Here is a 21,198-nt window from a genome sequence, read left to right on the forward strand (position 1 = left end):
GTCTGAGTTCAAGGTATGAAGGGGGGCAGGTTGGTCTGTAAGGTGTGAATGCCAGTCAGGGGGGTCTAGCTTGACCATGGCCATCTAAATGCTAATATGCCTGGTTGTGTCATATGTACCTGTGAGATGTTGTCTGTGGGTGTGTGTGTTAAGTGTGTGTGTGCGTGTTGAATCCCCACTGCAAACTGGAGAATCTGGAGTGAGTGTTGACACACAAAAACAGGGCTCTGTGTGTGTGTTAAATTCCCATAGCAAACTGGAGAAAGCAGTGTGTGTTTGTTGAATCCACATTGCAAACTGGAGAAAGTAGTATGAGTGTTAAAACAGTACAACAGAGCTGTGTGTGGGTGTTTAAGGGTTTGTGTGTGTTGTATAGGTAGAGGTGTGTGAGTGTAATAATCAGATGTGTCATTATGTTTCTCCCAGGCTGATGGATTGTTCCCTCACAAAGGAGAGCTGTGCTGCTTTAGCATTAGCTGCCAGATCAACCTCCTGCAGTTTGAAGGAGCTGAACCTGAGTAAAAATTACTTTCATGACGCAGGAGTTTGGCAGCTCTCAGACCTCCTCAAGAATCCCCACTGCAATCTGGAGAAACTAGAGTGAGTGTTAACACACTACAACAGAGATGTGTGTGTGTTAAATTCCGAATGAAAATTGAAGAAACTAGAGTGGGTTTTGACACAAAACAACAGAGCTGTGTGTATGTTGAATTCACATTGCAAACTGGAGAAAGTAGTGTGTGTGAGTGTGTGTGGTAGGTGTGTTGAATATGTAGAGCTATGTGAGGTGTAATAATCACACTTGTTATTGTGACTCTCCTAGGCTTGAGTACTGCTCCCTCACAGAGAAAAGTTGTGCTGCTTTAGCATCAGCTGCCAAATCAACCTCCTGCAGTTTGAAGGAGCTGAACCTGAGTCACAATAACCTTCATGATGCAGGAGTTAAGCATCTCTCAGACCTCCTCAGGAGTCCCCACTGCAAACTGGAGATACTAGGGTGAGTTTTACACTACAACAGAGCTGTTTGTGTGTTGAATCCCCACCGCAAACTGGAGAAACTAGAGTGAGTGTTAACACACTACAACAGAGCTTTGTGTGTGTGTGTGTGTGTTGTATAGGTAGAGGTTTTTGAGTGTAATAATTAGATGTGTCATTATGTTTCTCCCAGGCTGAATGATTGTTCCGTCACAGAGAAGAGCTGTGCTGCCTTAGCATCAGCTGCCGAATCAACCTCCTGCAGTTTGAAGGAGCTGAACCTGAGTCGCAATAAGCTTTGTGATGCAGGAGTTCAGCATCTCTCAGACCTCCTCAGGATTCCCCACTGCAAACTGGAGAGACTATTGTGAGTGTTAATACACTAAACAGAGTTGAATCCCTACTGCAAAACTGAAAAAAATCTTTTGTGAGGAGTGTGTATGGTTGTGTGTGTGTGTGTGTGTGTGTGTGTGTGGTAGGTGTGTTGGTTATGTAGAAGTATGTGAGTGTAATAATCACACTTGTCTTTGTGTCTCTCCCAGACTTGAGTAGCTGTGTGTGGGTGTTTAAGGGTGTGTGTTGTATAGGTAGAGGTGTGTGAGTGTAATAATCAGATGTGTCATTATGTTTCTCCCAGGCTGATGCGTTGTTCCCTCACAGAGAAGAGTTGTGCTGCTTTAGCATTAGCTGCCAAATCAACCTCCTGCAGTTTGAAGGAGCTGAACCTGGGTCACAATGAGCTTCATGATGCAGGAGTTCAGCGTCTCTCAGACCTCCTCAAGCATCCCCACTGCAAACTGGAGATACTAGAGTGAGTGTTAACACAGTACAACAGAGCTGTGTATGTTTAATACCCACTACAAACATGAGACACTAATGTGAGTGATAGCAAACTACAACAGAGCTGTGTATGTGTGTTGAATGCCCACCGCTAATTGGAGGAAGTAGGTGTGTTTGTTGAATCCCCACTGCAAACTGGGGAAACTAGTGTGAGTGTTAACACATTACAAAAGAGCTGTGTCTGTATGTTTGTGTTGTATAGGTAAAGGTGTGTAAGTGTAATAACCAAATGTGTCATTATGTTTCTCCCAGACTGAGGAGTTGTTCCCTCACAGAGAAGAGCTGTGCTGCTTTAGCATCAGCTGCCAGATCAACCACCTGCAGTTTGAAGAAGCTGTACCTGAGTGACAATGACCTTCATGATGCAGGAATTCAGCATCTCTTAGTCCTCCTCAAGGATCCCCACTGCAAACTGGAGACACTAAGGTGAGTGTTAACACACTACAATTCAATTCAATTTCATTTATATAGCGTAAAAACAATAACAATGTCTCAAGGTGCTTAACGTAGCCCAGTGCCTGAACCCCCCTTAGAGCAAACACAATGGTGACAGGGGCAAGAAAAAAAATCCCTGTTTTTTCAGAAAGAAACCTTAAGCAGAACTGCCGCATAGAGCTGTGTGTGTGTGTGTGTTTAATCCCCATTGCAAACTGGAGAAATTAGAGTGAGTGTTAACACACAACAAAAGAGCTGTGTGTGTGTGTTGAATCCCCCCTGCAAACTGGAGAAACCAGAGTGAGTGTTAACACACAACAACAGAGCTGTTTGCTACAATAGTGCTTAATGGTGCTTTTCTCCACTGTCCCCCCTCCCTCCCTCAAAGACCACTAACCTGTAGCTGTCAAATATGCGGTTCTTGTGCAGGACAGGCTACTCAGTGCACTAGCCATTCTCCACCAAAACCAGGGGATTCCTTAGAAACAGCAAACACAAATGTACTTAATGATGGGCAAACTATGGTGTGTGTGTGTCTGTGTGTGTGTGTTAGAGCATAGATCGGGTCGAATTTTTCTGTCCGAGCCCGACCCGCGTCCGACAGCCATTCAAATATTTTTTTCCGAACCCGAACCGAGCCCGACGGAATCAATTTCTCAACTGTTCATACTAATGCCACATTTAGGTACGTTTTTTATGTATAGCCTGGCTTTATTTAACTCGGGCATCAACAGATAAATGCTTGCTCACACAAACAAGCGCTGTTAAATGCACACGCTTGCACAAGAAGGCCAATAAGCATATTTAAATGAAATGATTCACATTGCAAGAACGTGTTGTAAAATGGTGCGGCTCCTTTAGGAGCAGCACGTACAGGGTGGGTGTGCTAGAGAGAGAGAACGGTGATGCTTATGAATAGTTTGGATTTAGTGACAGGAGCTAAAAACGTATGTGCTGTAACAGTGTTAACCAGTGTGTGAAAAATTAATCCTCAGAAAGAATACAGTGGGCATTTATTTACTAACCAGCAGCAGATGGAAAGGAAAGGGAATTACTGTATAATGTAATACTAGTCTCCCCTGCAATCTCCAACTACGGTCAGAGACAGACAGCAGGAAAGGTTAACAAACTAAATGAAATAGCCCACACATTACACACGCTGTGCCTTAATAAAACTCACGTTATATGCTAAACCAAAGGAGGCACAACAGACAAGTCTTACCATTGAAGATCTTTTTTTTTTCTTGAAAAACTATCTACATAGTCCAACCATCGAGGTTTAATCCATGTTGTTGTGGAGACAGAGGATTGCATCAATCATATTTCATTAAAACTTCACATTCACTTCTTACATTGGACATATCCAACAGCCTAATGAGAATCTGCATCGACTACTAAGCAGAAATATCTCCATACAGTAGATTTCCCTTGGTTTAGTATCGTTTTAAACTCTCCAGATGACAGTTTCTCTTTAACTTCCTCCGTGATGCCATTTTGCCACCTGTAATTGCGTTGTCACAGCTAGGACCTAAGCAAATTCCTGCCACGGGAAGAAGGCTGTTATCCTAAATGTGATTTATTTTATTCTCAAAAATGAACTTCTGCATAATGTGAAGCAGACACGTTGACTTCACTATTTATTAAGATATTTTAAAACATGGAATGTTCAATGCATTATCGCGCTGATGTGTCCGAGGCTGACCCGAGCCCGATTTATAATTTCTAAATATTTTTCCGAACCCGGCCCGACCCGTCCCGACGGGCTCGGGTCGGGTATCCATCCTCTAGTGTGTGTGTATGTGCATTTGAGTGTCACCATTTGGTGCAAGTTGGTGGCTCCCTGTGATGAATGAAGGATGATGCGGCTAAACACATTAATAATCATTTGTCGTCTAGGGTGGATCATCAAACCTTCAGAAAGGAGAGTCCAGCAGCAGAATTCTCCGCTAGCAGCAGGTAAAACAGCCCCAGCAAGGCCAAGTGAATGTGACATTTTGGCTTATAGGAGGAGACTTGGAGGTCTAAAACATGATGCACTGAATGATCGTTTCAGACACTTCATGAACTGGCTCCCCTCTGTTTGAGTGCTGCAAATAAAGGTTACACCTCTCAACAAACTTAAGACTCCTGATTTTCCACGACAAAGGCCGAGTAGGTTATCTATCATTTTTTTTTTTCAATTATTCTTTACAAGATATCTTCGTTTTGCATTCATTTAATTTTAGTGAATTGGGTTGAAGACTTTATAATACTGGATGGTTATCTAAGGAGTCTTTAATTATGATCCTTCCCGAAGTAAGCAAAACAACACAGAGACCAGGGCCCCGTTCGTCGTAAGGTCTGAAGCTAAGTTAATCAATTGTCCTATTAGCCCGTTTACATTAGCGAGCTGATTGAGGACAGGATATATCGGCTCGTCAAAGGCTGGTCCGCATCCAAATCATGTGGTTAATTTTAACCAGGCTAAACTTATCAGGGCAATTGCGTGTGCACGTCCTACTTCAAAAGGCAGGAAAGGTCGATCACCAAAACAATGATTTTCTAACGGTATAATGATTCTAAACTCAAAGAAAAAGGCCCTTTTTTTCTCCGCTGGTGAGCAGGAGATGAACATGAACGCTTATGAAGAACACAAGACCATAATCATGGCAAAATCCAACACCGCTGCAAGAGCAAGACAAGTAGCGGTGTATGGGGCTGTTTATGGGCCGATATCTATGTATGTATAGACTACGGCAAGTGTGATCTGGTACAGTGGGTAGCACTGTCGGTTAGTAGCTGCAAGGTTGCTAGGTCGATTGCCCTTACCTCATTATTAAGTGTAGTTTTACATTTCCTCGTCAGTTGCTTTGAATAAAAGCGTCTGTTAAATGACTAAATGTAAATGTATTAATAAGAAATGCAAGAAATTGTGTGTATTTCTCCCTATTCTTAGTCCTAGTCCACCTTAATCCTTTTCTACAATAATGATATGTTATGGTGTACTAACACTGTCATATAATTATGAGTGCTTCTTTCTACGCATCAATAATGATATGCTATGGTGTACTAATAACACTGTCATATAATTATGAGTGCTTCTTATTCCGCATCAATAATGATATGCTATGGTGTACTAATAACACTGTCATTTAATTAGGAGTGCTTTGTTCTCTGCATCACCGAAAAGTGCAAGACAGTCAATGTTCGACTGTGGTGTTTGCAATAAATTACTCGAGAAGGTCTTGTAAATGAATTATTCCTTAGTGCTAATTGATATGTTACTATGGTGATTTATCAAAAGTTGCTTCCACGAACCAATAATGATATGCTATGGTGTACTAATAACACTGTCATTTAATTAGGAGTGCTTTGTTCTCCGCATCACCAAAAAGTGCAAGACAGTCAATGTTCGACGGTGGTGTTTGCAATAAATGACTCGAGAAGGTCTTGTAAATTAATTAGTGCTGTCAGTTTAACGCGTTATTAACGGCGTTAACGCAAACCCATTTTAACGCCGTAAATTTTTTTATCGCGAGATTAACGCGAATTTTTAATTTTTTTTTTTTTAAGATAAACATTCTTTTTGGCCTCGCAAACTGTGTAGTAGGCGAACGTTACGGTTTGAGTGAATGGTGAGCGCGATAAGGCGAAATGGATGATAAAAAGCTTCTGAATGGAAAGTTTACTTTTAAAAGTTGTGTTGTGCAAAAGAAGCGAGCTTCACTGAAAATGTCAACAGGCAGCTGGCTGAAAGTAAAGAAGTAGTAGGCTTACCTTTTATTGGTAACCTAACTGTTATGGTTCAATGTTTCTGAAATAAGAGGCCTGACTGCTATGTTCCCAGCAAAATTGAAAAAAAGAAAATATTAAGCCATGGTTTAACTGCACTATAGGCTGAGTCCTTGTTTACCTGAAATGTGCACTTTATAATTTTATTTTGTACCGCCCTGTTTGGCAATATTGGTTTTCAATAAAATAAAACATTTGCATAAAGCAAGCCAATCAACTTTTCCATGTTGATAAGGGCATTCAAATAAAAATAAAATGATGGAAAAAATAAATAAACGAAGGGACATTTAGAATAGATAAAAAATTGCGATTAATCGCGATTAATTTTGAGTTAACTATGACATAAATGCGATTAATCGCGATTAAATATTTTAATCGTTTGACAGCACTAAAACTAATTATTCCTTAGTGCTAATTGATATGTTACTATGGTGATTTATCAAAAGTTGCTTCCACGAACCAATAATGATATGCTATGGTGTACTAATAACACTCATATAATTAGGAGTGCTTTGTTCTCCGCATCACCGAAAAGTGCAAGACAGTCAATGTTCGACTGTGGTGTTTGCAATAAATGACTCGAGAAGGTCTTGTAAATTAATTATTCCTTAGTGCTAATTGATATGTTACTATGGTGATTTATCAAAAGTTGCTTCCATGAACCAATAATGATATGCTATGGTGTACTAATAACACTCATATAATTAGGAGTGCTTTGTTCTCCGCATCACCGAAAAGTGCAAGACAGTCAATGTTCGACTGTGGTGTTTGCAATAAATGACTCGAGAAGGTCTTGTAAATTAATTATTCCTTAGTGCTAATTGATATGTTACTATGGTGATTTATCAAAAGTTGCTTCCACGAACCAATAATGATATGCTATGGTGTACTAATAACACTCATATAATTAGGAGTGGTTCTTTCTCCGCATCGCCGACACTACAAAAATGTACCACTCGCAAAGAAGCGCAAGACAGGCAATGTTCGGCAAAAAGAGGGGCGTTTTTTATCTTAGCCTGAAAATTTGCTCGCTAAGTCGCTTAGCGAGCTACGACGAGTAGGGCCCTGGGCAGGAACCCAGAGAGAGCAAGAGGTTATCAATCAGGAGGGTTGGGATCAAATGGAGGGAGAGTGTGGCCTTTTTCCCCTATTTTGTTGTCTCTCTAAGTTCAGGTGAGACACACCTGTCACAGGCCTACCTGCCCTATAAAAGGATTGTGGGTCCACTCCTTGATCTATTTGTTTAATAAACATACCCCTATTGTTCAACAAGATCTGATCTGTGTGCATCCCCCCATTTATGTTATTTAGTGTAGGCTGGCTGTAACCGTGTGTGTGTGTGTGTGTGTGTGTGTGTGTGTTTGTGTGTGTCTCCAGGGACTGTAGTCTTTCCTCTCTAGTCGAATGATGAAACATCAGGTTTCAGAAGAGAAACACCTTCAACAGTGCAGAGTGAGAAACTTCTCATTAATGTGTATCTCTGAGCCTGTGCTGTTTTATCTGTGTTCAAACTCATGAAGTTGGAGAGTGTGTGTGTTTGTGGTGTGTGTGTGAGAGCGAGAGAGAAAGAGAGAGAGAGAGAGTGTGTCTTATAGCAGCGAAGACCCACAGAAGAGCTGTGAATCCTGTGCTGAAGATCCAGACACCAGCCTCTGGGTCCTGGTGGAGCCTGAAATCTCTACAGAGAAGAGCGTTCTCCTGCAGGGAGCTATGGGTGCTCAGAGTCTGGTCTGCGCTGGTCGTGTGCCGGTCCAGTCACCCTCCAGTACCGCTTCACAGACTCTGTTGAAGAACTGGCCCACATGCAGTCCAGACCAGCCGGTCCTCTGATGGACATCACTCATATCTGGAGAGCTGGAGGAGATCCATCTGCCACATTTCCTGTGTTTGGGGCGTTGTGAGGCATCTGTGCGTGATGCTGTGAGGGTCCTGTGTGGGCGGGACAGCGGAGTGTGTGTGGAGGTGTGTGAGCTGACCTGTGTGTGTGTGTGTGTGTGTGTGTGTGTGTGTGTGTGTGTGGTGTGTGAGCTGACCTGTGTGTGTGCATGTGTTGGTGTGTGAAGGTGTGCGAGCTGAACTGTGTGTGTGTGTGTGTGTGTGTGTGTGTGTGTGTGTGTGTGTGTGGGTGTGTGGGTGTGTGGAGGTGTGTGAGCTGAACTGTGTGTGTGTGTGTGGGTGTGTGGAGGTGTGTGAGCTGACCTGTGTGTGTGTGTGTGTGTGTGTGTGTGTGTGTGTGTGTGTGTGTGTGCATGTGTGGGTATGTGGAGGTGTGTGAGCTGACCTGTGTGTGTGTGTGTGTGTGTGTGTGTGTGTGTATAATCAGCCCCCATGCCATGCCAGGCTTCTCCACCCCTCCTTTTTCTCTTGTTATGTTTCTCCTAGGCTGCATTCCTGTAACCTGATTGGTTTGTCATTTATGAAATCATATGGAGATTTGTGCACTGGATTTATATCTATTTATATCTGCCCATATCCCATATTATTTTGTCATGTATGAAACCATATGGAGATCATTACAGTTGTGCCTGATTGCTAAAACACTATAACTGGTTGCCTCAGCCTTTGCTTTAACTCTCAAAAGATATGCACTTTTCTCAAAACTCTAAACACTATTCACACATTTTCCCATGTGTAAATATTATGGCCATTTAGTAAATACAGGCAATCAGTACAGTAAACTCAAGGCATCACCATCTGAACTCAACGAGTACACCAGTGCAACTTGCAATTACAGCAGTTACATTTCTGCACTTCTTTTTCTTTTTTTATTTCATTTTGTTATATTTCTTATGTAAAGTAGTATTTATTGTTACGCCAGGTTCTATTGCTCGTAGCTTGAATATGCTCTCCCTTGTACGTCGCTTTGGACAAAAGCGTCTGCTAAATGACTAAATGTAAATGTAATGTACATGTTTCTCATGGTGGAAACACTATGCCACACAATGATTAACACATCAATCTGAATTGCTGAATCAATAAATAGGGGGCATTGGGGTGCCAATACACCTCTATATCTATACTAGATCAATGGATGGCAAGACACCAGAGAGGTCACCAGAGGAGGACAAGCACAAAGGGGACTAGAAAGAGAAAGATCACAATATCAAAGACAAGTAGTGTCAGTTGAAATTCATCATTATTCAGCAAGCAACTTTAAACACTATTAACACATTTTTCAATGTGTAAAATCATTTAGTAAATACATGCAATAAAAAAAAAGAAATAGAAAAGAAAAAGAAGTGCAGGAATGTAACCGCTGTAAATGCAAGTTAAGCACTAGGGGAAGTGCCAGTTTAGGAAGGGAGGTGCTCTCTGAAGAGTTGGGTCTTCAAAAGCTTCTTGAAGGTAGAGAGGGACGCCCCTGCTCTGGTAGTGCTAGGCAGTTCGTTCCACCAACGTGGAACTACAAATGAGAATAGTCTGGATTGCCGTACTTGCACAGACGGCAGTGCCAAACGGCGCATTTGCCCTTACAAGAGCATTTAGGTAGGTGGGAGCAGACCCAGCAATCACTCTGTAGGCAAGCATAAGTGACTTGAACTTAAGCAGCAAGCAGCTAAAGGCAGCCAGTGGAGCTCAATGAGTAGCGGGGTGACGTGTGCCCTCTTTAGTTGGTTGAACACCAGACGCGCTGAGTGTCAAGTAAAGGAACCAGAGTTGATGCTAGACCCCCTGTGGAACCAGCGAGTCTGCATGCTCCGCCCACGAGAACACTGTAGGCAGCCAATGTTAATAGACTTTGAATGTCGATATTTCCAATCCTCAAGTCCTCATTTATCCCAGATGATAATTTGCTTGAATACTGCTTCAGTACAGTGAAGTTTCTGAGGAAAGGAAATATAGTTGTGTGTGTGTCTCTTAGCAGCTCTTTCAGTAGTGGAAGGATATGTGTAACCTGCGTTGTGTGTTTGTAACCTGCGTTGCAAAGACTCATTCACTTTTCCATAGGGAATATTTTTTGGAAATATTGGAATTACAGAAAATATGTTTTTTTGTGTAAATGCTAACACTCAAAACTCCAAACTTCCGGTCGACTCCCATATTCTCCAAAAAAACGAATAGTTTAAGGTCTTAGTCTAACTGAGACCATGACATCCTACAAAATCCTTGCTGAACCTGCTCAAAATATAAAACTGTTATGCCACTTGGCGAGGAATAATATTAATGATTAATTCAGCCCAAAAATGTAACTATGAAAATAATAAACAAAACATTCAGCAGACTAGTATATTTCAATAAACCAGGCCTTGTACATGACAATTTCTGTAAATAACACTGACCACCAGATGGAACCATCCGTTTTGATCATTTTCGATCGATCCCAGGGTTGAGCAATATGGACTTGGGGGGGTCATGAGCCCCGGACCGAGCCTCGGTTGCCGTCAAAAATGTGGGTTTGGCCCAAAAGCTCAGAGAAAAAAAAAAAAAAAAAAACCACAAAAGAGTGTTCCAAGTTTAACTGGCTGAATTGTGCTGACTGCTGCGGCCAGCAGGGGCGCGCTGGGAGGCAGAGACAGAAAAGCTTACAGCACCTGGTATTCCCAAGCAATTTCCCCTCCAAGTACCTAAGCGATCGTCAGCCATCCAATGGTTGAGCAGAGCTGAGCAGCAATCAGCCAATGGTTGAGCAATGCTGAGCAAAGCTCACGCTCAACAGACCAATCATTGAGCGAGGATCGGAATACGTCATTTAGCTGTGTGAGCTGTTATACAAAATTACTGGTGGCCATTGATGAACGATTGGACTGTTTTCTTTACTCTCAGGTACGTTTGGTATAATTATGTGCTAAGTAATGAATGAAACTCGATATATTTGTGGATAATTTGCCTGATATTCAAGGTTTTACATGATAATATATCTTGTTAGCGCCGTACTGACACTAATTTTCTAGCTCCGCTTGTTGACATTGAAATAGCTAACCGCTAGGGGTTGATCTCTCTGAAATGCGTTTAAAATGCGACCAGACTATTGATTTTACATGTTGAGACCTTGAAGAATGTACTACTACTGTGTGGACTCTAAATGTAAAGCTTAAATATGCTTTAGATGCGTTAGAATATCAACCGCGATTAGCATGCTAAATGCATTGAAAATGAATGAATGAGCTAGCAATCACTGGTGTTATGACCCGAAGATCCCTGGAAATTCTTCAAAAACGTGATCTGACACTCTAGCTAACTTCTTAAGACCATAGAGATGGTGTTACAACAATGTGGAGTTGAAATTCGATGTGTAAATATGCTTTAAAAGTGTAAACATGTCAACCGCGATTTGCATGTTAAAAACAGTGATGAATGAATGGGCTGTTTTTGGTTACTACTTTTACGAGGGCTGCTGGGATTCTAAAAATGTATTTAAGCCCTCATCAGCTTTTAGTTTTACTCATTTATTCATGTTGTACTGTACCAGATGAAACATGGTGAAGACAATCCCTGGAAATTCTTCAAAAACGTGATCAGACACTTTAGCTCACTTCTTAAGACCATAGAGATAGTGTTACAACAGTGTGGAGTTGAAATTTGATGTGTAAATATGCTTTAGAAATTTAAATATGTCAACGCTATTTGCATGTTAAAAACAAAGTGATGAATGAATGGGCTGTTTTTGGTTACTACTTTTACGAGGGCTGCTGGGTCTCTAAAAATGTATTTAAGCCCTCATCTGCTTTTCATTTATTCATGTTTTACTCTACCAGATGAGTCATGGAGAAGTTTAAACATCGATGCAGCGTGTGCAACAAGACTTTCACTGAAAAGTCCAACCTGACGAGGCATCTGAAGATCCATGCTGTCGCCAGGAAGACCTTTGACTGTGATGTCTGCAGTAAGAGCTTGACCACCAAATCATCGCTGGTCAGCCATCAACAGCAACACCAGTACCCCAACATTGTTTTGTACCGGCAAGGAGAGGCCAGGCTGAAGTGTACAGAGGCAGCCAAGTCTGTGCCAGAGGCCCCCAGCACCGTTGTTGACCCTACATGGCTGGCAGACCCTACATGACAGCAGAGGCGATGGCCAAGAGATCCGGGGGTGAGCTGTGGAAAGGTCAGCTGGTCATTGTGTTCGGGAAGTACGCCGGTCAAACGTTCAGGTGGCTTCTAGAAAACAATGTCGGCTGGCTGGTGTGGTTGCTGTTCCAGTACTGCCAGCAGGGAGAGCAGAACGAGCTGCTGAAGTGGCAGAAGGAGCGACTGCTCGAGTACGCCAAAGAGTTCCCTCCTGTCACATGGCACCTTGAGAGGAGGTTGAAGGTAAGATAAACTCAGTTACCTTTTAGACCTGAATAATTGATGTTAAGCAGTAACCAGTATTATTAAAAGTATTATTTTATGAGATCATTCTATGGTTGTGTTTTATTTTCTGCAGAAAGTGCAATCGAAGCCCGACCTCTCTCAGCAGGACCCCAACTACGCCAGCGATGCCGAGTTGTTGACTGAGAGCGGGCCGTTTTAAGATTTGAAAGCGCCGTACAGTGGATGCGTGGGCGGTGCCTAGGGTTAGACTCCGCCTCCAGCCACACGCCCGGTAGTACATTCGAGTCGGCACATGTCCTGGTAGAATGGTCCAGTTTTGTCTATGTCCAGACTAAGCTTGTAGTTAATTATATGCCATTTCTGTCATGCCCTCACAGACAAATCGTGACTGTAGTGTTAAGAAGTCGAAGCGGTACGGGTACGTTTCCTTGATTACCTTGTGCAGGAAAACACCAAAGTAACTTAGTCAGTCTTACTCGTTAGCATGTAGCAGCTAGGATGTAAACATTAGCTAGCAAGGTAGCAGAGATAGACGTGTGAAATGAATGCATAGACAAGGAAGACCATTCAGCCCCGACAAAACGTATATTTAAACGGAGACGATGCTGCGTTGAACATCTTGTTGTGTTACGCGATCACAGCTGAGAAATATTTGCGTTCTTTTCCAGGACTTCTTGAGCCTGATTAAAGACTTCTTGCATTTTTGGCAACATTTTATTCTTATTTTGCATTTGTAAAAGACTGTAGTTGGATCCATTGTGCACACTGCCTTTTTAATACGGCGGGATCAAAACCCGTTGCACACCGTTTGACATCGTTTCGTGGAAACATGTCGTTCAACCCGGAAACCGTAGCAAAACGGTGAACGTTCCCCTGGACCGGTGACGCTTGTGTGGGGTCACCGAACCCGCTGGGAAGGCACACGCTTTATAGGAGTTATCGTATGCCCATTTTACCACAAGTTGATATGGCTGGAGTATGTAAATACAGTCCGTTCATGTACGAATATGTAACAGATACACTGTATATGTAAGTTACAGTGAAAAGTTGGGTTCCTGGTGTTTAAGTAAATGCAAGATGTCACGAGTAACGAGTAAAACTCCAGCTGTAAAGTTTAAGTTAGATCACAGTCCGCAATGATAACTGACAACATTAATGGACTCGATAGGGGGTGTAGGACATAACTCATTTACATTTATTACAGTGTTCAAACATTGTTTTCTCATTAAATCGTTACATTTGGTGACCTTGATGTCTTTAATAGTAACAAAGCATTCAAATAACCTTCACCTGCAATGTTGTCAATTTTGTTTTTATCTCTTTCCTGATACAGGTGTATTTGTACCAAGTGTGAAAATGCCTACAGAGCCCGAGAATATCTGCTGCAGAGAGATACCACAGGTAGGATCAATTATTTGTGAATTACATTTTAATTATGCAGTAATCGTCTGCTTTATATTCCATGTCACTTACTCTTTCAAATATTCAAGCTTACAAGAAGACTACTGCAGCTTCAGAACTAACCAGCATGCATTGCTGATCCATCCTGACCTTGAACCTGTGTGCTTGAATGTGTTCTCACTACAGAATGCGTTCAACATCTATAGAGCAGACTATGGCCTTTAAGGTTAATGTGTTCTCACTACAGAATGCATTCAACATATATAGAGCAGACTAGAGGCCTTTAAGGCATTCAACATCTATAGAGCAGACTATGGGCCTTTAAGGTGAATGTGTTCTCACTACAGAATGCATTCAACATCTATAGAGGGGCCTTTAAGGTGAATGTGTTCTCACTACAGAATGCGTTCAACATCTATAGAGCAGACTATGGCCTTTAAGGTTAATGTGTTCTCACTACAGAATGCATTCAACATCTATAGAGCAGACTATGGGCCTTTAAGGTGAATGTGTTCTCACTACAGAATGCATCCAACATCTATAGAGCAGACTATGGGCCTTTAAGGTGAATGTGTTCTCACTACAGAATGCATTCAACATCTATACAGCAGACTATGGGCCTTTAAGGTGAATGTGTTCTCACTACAGAATGCATTCAACATCTATAGAGCAGACTATGGGCCTTTAAGGAGAATGTGTTCTCACTACAGAATGCATTCAACATCTATAGAGGGGCCTTTAAGGTGAATGTGTTCTCACTACAGAATGCGTTCAACATCTATAGAGCAGACTATGGCCTTTAAGGTGAATGTGTTCTCACTACAGAATGCATTCAACATATATAGAGCAGACTAGAGGCCTTTAAGGCATTCAACATCTATAGAGCAGACTATGGGCCTTTAAGGTGAATGTGTTCTCACTACAGAATGCATTCAACATCTATAGAGGGGCCTTTAAGGTGAATGTGTTCTCACTACAGAATGCATTCAACATCTATAGAGTAGACTATGGGCCTTTAAGGTGAATAGAGCAGTGTTTTTTTTATATGATTAAGGAAGAAAGTACAATACATTACTGTTCCCTCTGTCTTACTTTGCTTACTGCTCATCTGACTTGTGTCAAGCTCATCTTAACATGTCACATACCAAACACTCTACATCTCTTTCTATAGACTTTTATTGTCAGAACGATTACCATATCAAATGCCACAGAGCTTTTTAAACATTGTTATTCTATGTTTAGGCTAGTGCGTAAGAGCCGGTTGTCTAAATAGGTAATAAAGACAACATTTCTAATAAAAACATTGTTAACAAAAATACAATTTGTTTCATCAGTAGTGATACTAGAAAAAATATGCACACACTGTAAATGTGTGTTATCATTTATTGTTCTCTAAATACGATGTAACCTTTGCTCAGCTGTTGTTAGGTATTTGGTCTACAGAAGCTTTGTAAGCTGGTGTTGAGGCTAGCTTGACCTGGAGTACTGCCCTCCTGCGTGGATATGGAGAGAGTTCCCTGACGGTAAAAAATAAGGTACGTGGGGTTCAGACCTGCCCTTGATTGAACCTTGACATGTAGCTGGCTATCATTTCCAGCTTGGCAGGTTTTTCAAACTGGGCAGAGAGATCCTCATCCACAAACCTGTTTTTTTAATAATCCAATAACCTGTTGCAGTGTTGCACATTTTTCTCTTTTTAGTATTCATATTATTTTCATTATTCTTTTATGAAGGCAATTTAAAGACAACAACAATTTATAAGTCATTTATGTTTTGCTTGTTGTATAATGGCTGTCTCTACATGTTTGACTGTGTGGTATATTCAGTAAAAAGGTTGTGACACTCACGAAAGGTTAGATCTTTCTACTTTAGGAAGTTTAACCTAAATAGCGTCTCACCAGCTGATGTTCTTGCTTAGGCCTCGGGAATGCCCAGCATGTGTGTTGGACTGCAGGGCTGCCAGGTACAGTCTTTGGAGAATATTTAGAGCTTGTGTGTGTGTATGTGTGTGTATCAGTCATCACAGGCCATTGTCCTGACATACATACAACATGGAGTAAAAGCAAATCAGTCTCTCATAAGCATTTACTACTATCCTACTATCACACGGTTTCATACCACAGTGGTTCCAAAGTCACATTTATTTGAGTTCTGCACAAGTTTAGGTACAGTAGCATTGACGTACCCTGCTTGCATTTGATCAAAACTCCCTATAAAAAGCGGGGGCTGTAATTCTTTTACCATGTTTGTCCCTGTTACAGTCCCCTGGGGTCCCCATGCTCTGGCTTCCTTTGGTTTCCATACTCCATTCTTGGGGGGGTGTGTGATAATATTTGTGATGCGTGTGTGTTTATATTTGATGTGTGTGTGTGTGTTTATATGTCAGTTGTGTGTTTATAAAGTATATGATGTGTGTGTGTGTTTATATAGGATGTGTGTGTTTATATATGATGTGTGTGTGTGTGTGTGTGTGTGTGTGTGTGTGTATTTTCATACAGGTGGACATGGAGGAGAGCAGGACCAGGACCAGTGGATGATCTACACCAGACTAATCTACCAGCTGATCTCCCTGCTCAGACACTGTAGTGTTCTCAGATAGGCGCTCATCTGCCTGGCCTGAGGATTGAGGAATGCAGGTGTGTGTGTGTGTGTGTGTGTGTGTGTGTGTGTGTGTGTGTGTGTGTGTGTGTATAGTTCACTGATGGAAGTAGATCTTTGCTGCCTTAAGACCCGTTCAGGCCCTTTACAGCAGCACAGAACACAGTAAGACCAATGAGTGTGCGTGTCTCAGGTGAATGTCTTATATTTATAAATGTAATTTGTTAATAAAAATAAATCAAATGTGTGTTTGTTTGTTTGTTTGTTTGTGTTTTATGGGCAAGCCACACCTTTACCACACCAACTTAATGCAGGCAACTATTTTATTTGGAGCTCATGGTCTGACGTCACTGGCAGTTACAGGCACTACAGCTAATTCACTGTGTCTTAAAGCCATCTAGTGGCCATGATATGCAATGACTACAACATCAGGTTTATGAATGTGCCGTGGTTCTGCTTAAGGTTCCTTCCTGACTAACAGGGAGTTTTTTCTTGCCCCTGTTGCCATTGTACCTGCACTAAGGGGGTTCAGGCACTGGGCTCTGTAAAGCGCCTTGAGGCAATTGTATTGTTATGGCGCTATATAAATAAAATTGAATTGAATTGAATGTGTTCATGAACATTATGTTCTTCTGGATAGAATACTACTACTATAGGCCTAATAATCCCACTGTGTGGGATAATCCCAAGTGTGATCTTAAACAATGCACTTATAATGTGCAATCCAGCATTTTGTGTTTTTAGAATATAAAGAACAAGTTTTAGTATTTCTGTCCTGATCGCTGCACACATTGCTACACGTCCATATCTTCCATCATGTCCTGATCGCTGCACACATCGCTACATGTCCATATCTTCCATCATGTCCTGATCGCTGCACACATCGCTACATGTCCATATCTTCCATCATGTCCTCTATTCCAATGAGTGGCGTGGTGTATGCCAATAGAAGCCTTGGTCCAGCCTGCTGTTACAATACCGCGGCCTGTAGCGAGCATGTCTTCTTCATTGTTTGAATGTACAGGGATAGGCCTACTGCTTTGGTGGAGGTTATTTATTCATGTAGTTGGTTGAATGTACAGGGATAGGCCTACTACTTTGCTGGAGGATATTTATTCATGTAGTTGGTTGAATGTACAGGGATAGGCCTTCTGCTTTGGTGGAGGATATTTATTCATGTAATTGGTTGAATGTACAGGGATAGGCCTATTGCTTTGGTGGAGGATATTTATTCATGTAATTGGTTGAATGTACAGGGATAGGCCTACTGCTTTGCTGGAGGATATTTATTCATGTAATTGGTTGAATGTACAGAGATAGGCCTACTGCTTTGCTGGAGGCTATTTATTCATGTAGTTGTTTGAATGTACAGGGATAGGCCTATTGCTTTGGTGGAGGAAGCAGACATACTTTCCCTTTGTCCTTCATTTTGACAAAAGCTTGCATTCCTGGTGAACAGCCATGGTCTACTGAATCAGTATGAATATGGGTGCTATAATGTCATCTTAGGTGCACTCTATCACTCTATCGTTTGTTTTTATTCATTCGAATATTTTCAGGGCAAAGGAAATGAAGACACATTAAATAAAAGATCTGAAATAAAATGATATTTTTTTTTTATCGTGCTCACTCAGTTACAAGATAAAAGCGTTTTTCTTTTCTGACGTGAAAATCAGGCCACATGTTGCACCCTTAAGTGTTGACCTACCTCACAGAAATGGGATGAGTTTCTTACTTGGTTTTTGACTTGGTATTAATAAATACATATCTGTAGTAATGTTTCAGAGGCTAAATGTAAAATGTCGCCACCTTTGTTCACCCAGTATGGTCCAGTGTCAGAGGCAAGATGATAGTCAACACAAACAGGTTAACACAGGGAAATATATTGTATTGAAGACAAAACTCATTAAAACTGATAAACACTCCCAGACAGCAAATTCCCTCAGAAGACAGTATCAGGTTAAGTTCCTCATCACATTATTATAGTTGAACTGAACTGGGGCTAATACTTTACTAACCACTGGTAAGAGATACGAGCTTGAACATCATTTGCAAACAGTTCAGTAGGCCTAGTTCATGAAATTCAACAGCCCAAATTCATTACAGTAGTCTAGCGTATTCACTAGGATGTTTAATAGAACAACTCCACTTAATGTAGACGCATTAAACCGGCAAATAATAATAATAATAATAATTACATGAACAAGAATGTATGGACATTTTTAACTGCTACGTGCGCCGCCGTACCGGAACAAATGGTTTGATTGGTTGATCAGCCACCTCGTCAGCCCTGACCAAAATGAAACTAAAACGTTCCTTTAGACGCTCCATTTTGTTTTAATTTGGAAGGCTGCTTTTCAGCGACAGATCAACGAAATAACGAAGGTAAGTTGATGTAAGATCTCTAAAAGCGTCAGCATGCACCAGGAGCAGTTTGAATTGATATAACAGGACTGCAATTGTTAAATATATGAAATAAGTCAGTGTAGCGTCGCGTCTAAATGGTGGTGCCACAATTAAAATGGGGGTAGGACTACACGGCTTTCAGTAAACAGTTAGCCTAGCAAGCATCAAGAACGTTTGACCAACATTTGAGGTTTCTTGGGACCGTATAAGAATGAGCAATAACGTGGCTTTCTCCTGGTATCCCAGATGGAAAATATAGTGTTGTGCACGATGGAGGAATCACACATCGTGCACTACACTGATAAACCTGTGGTAAAGAGCTCCCAAATGTTTCACACTAGAACGGCATAATGCCCTCCTTGCAGTATACAGACAAGGTAAAACGTAATTTGTAATATTTGTACGTTTTTTGACTGTCAAAACTATATTTAACGACCAGGTTGAGGGAGTTTCGCCTACAGTGACGGGCAGAGCGCCTGTCGGAACGCGATTTGAACTCGAGACAAATGATGAAATAAAAATCGAAACATTTCGGTTTGGCCATGACAAACGAGGCCAGGTGAGGATCCTAAAGGGCCTGATAGGATTTGGCAAAGGGTAGGTTTTGGTTTGGTTAGGGAAAACTCCTTGCCTAGTCTTTAGTTTTGGTCTCCGGGAGGGAAAAGCCAAATCCCGCCCACCCTGGCATTTGATTGGCTGTCTGATAAAGACACGTCATTGACGAGCGGTGCGCATCCTTAGTTCATATTTTATTTAGCTCGTGTGTTTTTATTAGCCGTCAGAGTCAGTATGTTAATGATCAGAATCAGAATCACGTTTATTGGCCAAGTAAGTTTGCACAAAAAGGAATTTGACTCCGGGTAAAGTGGCTCTCAGTGTACTTACACAAAATATACATCACAACACAACAGCACAACGGCCTAAGAAGTCTAAGAAAGTATATACCGTAATTTCCGGACTATAAGCCGCTACTTTTTCCCCATGCTTTGAACCTCGCGGCTTAAACAATGACGCGGCTAATTTATGGATTATGATACCTGTTACGGTGGCTTTGTGGAGCTAGGATGCTAGCATGGATGCAGCCGCATGGATGCTTAGCTCCACGCGATTTCTCAGTATCTCTCAATAACTTAACTAATGTCAAAATAACCACAGTCTACCGGCATAGACAGAACACAACTCAAAACACTTTAGAAAATAAAAGTTTACTACAATACAAATCCAGTCTTCAAGTTCTTTAGCTCACTGGTTTCAAACTAGCGTCTTTCTTCTATCTCTCTGTCTTCAATCTAACGTTCTAGCTTCTGATTGACTCTTGCAACTGTGCTCTCTTAAAGCAACAGTGCACTTATCGTAACTGGCAAAACTAATAATATGCATCACTATTGTATTACTTTTGATATTAATTTTAGCCTGTGTAAAGTTCATTTGTTTCAATGTACCGGTAGGCACCTGCGGCTTATAGACATGTGCGGCTTATTTATGTTAAAAATAATTATTTTTGAAAAATTCAGTGGGTGAGGCTTATATTCAGGTGCGCTCAATAGTCCGGAAATTACGGTACAAGGAGGAATGGCTATATACAGGACCTGTGAATTGTAAACACAATAAATAGTGCAAAGAAGTGGAGAGTGCAATAAGTTCAGGGATAAATATTATACGGTTAGAGTATGACGTATGAAGTACAGTATATACTACAGCCTGTACAGTTATACAGTAAGGGTGGAATGCATATTGTATTTGAGAATAAGATAAATAAATATGATTGTGGGAGTAATTGTGCAGTGGTTATTATATTGATCCAGGGTTATTGCATAATGCCACAGTGGGTTAGCTGTTCAGTAGTGAGACGGCGAGGGGGAAGAAACTGTTTTTGTGTCTGGAGGTTTTGGCGAACAGTGTTCTGTAGCGCCAACCAGAGGGGAGGAGTTGGAATAGGTTGTGTCCAGGGTGTGAGGGGTCTGCAGTGATTTTTACTGCCTGTTTCCTGACTCTGGAGGTGTACAGGTCTTGGATGATGGGCAGGTTGGCACCCATAATCTTTTCTGGAGACCTGACTGTCCATTGGAGTCTATTCACATCCAGTTTGGTGGCCAATCCAAACCAGACAGTGATGGATGTGCAGAGAACAGACTCAATGACTGCAGTGTAGAACTGGATCAGCAGCTCCTGAGGCAGGTTGTACTTCCTGAGCTGGTGCATGAAGTACATCATCTGCTGGGCCTTTTTGATGATGAGTGTTGATGTTGGGTTCCCACTTCAGGTTTGGGGAGATTGTGGATCCCAGAAACCTGAAAGATTCCACAGCCAACACAGTACTGTTGAGTATGGTGAGGGGGGGCAGTGCTGGGGGGCTCCTCCTGAAGTCCAATGTCATCTTCACGGTTTTGAGCGTATTCAGCTCTAGGTTGTTGGGACCGCACCACAAGGCCAGCTGATCAACTTCCCGCCTATATGCAGACTCGTCATCATCACGGATGAGGCCGATGACTGTTGTGTCGTCTACAAATTTTAGGAG

The 21,198-nt window shown here is 41.7% G+C and overlaps 1 protein-coding gene and 1 long non-coding RNA gene across 3 annotated transcripts in view; both read left to right on the forward strand.

The window, feature by feature from the left end:
• Positions 1 to 21,198, forward strand: part of LOC105913217 (NACHT, LRR and PYD domains-containing protein 3-like) — a 119,311-nt gene that overhangs the window by 57,386 nt on the left and 40,727 nt on the right. The window lies entirely within an intron of this gene.
• LOC116219831 lies at positions 15,549 to 16,521 on the forward strand. Its single transcript, XR_004163317.1, has 2 exons — positions 15,549 to 15,639; positions 16,175 to 16,521. It is a non-coding gene; the product is annotated as an uncharacterized LOC116219831 (long non-coding RNA).

This window comes from Clupea harengus, chromosome 26, assembly GCF_900700415.2.
Source record: "Clupea harengus chromosome 26, Ch_v2.0.2, whole genome shotgun sequence".
Lineage (NCBI taxonomy): Eukaryota > Metazoa > Chordata > Actinopteri > Clupeiformes > Clupeidae > Clupea > Clupea harengus.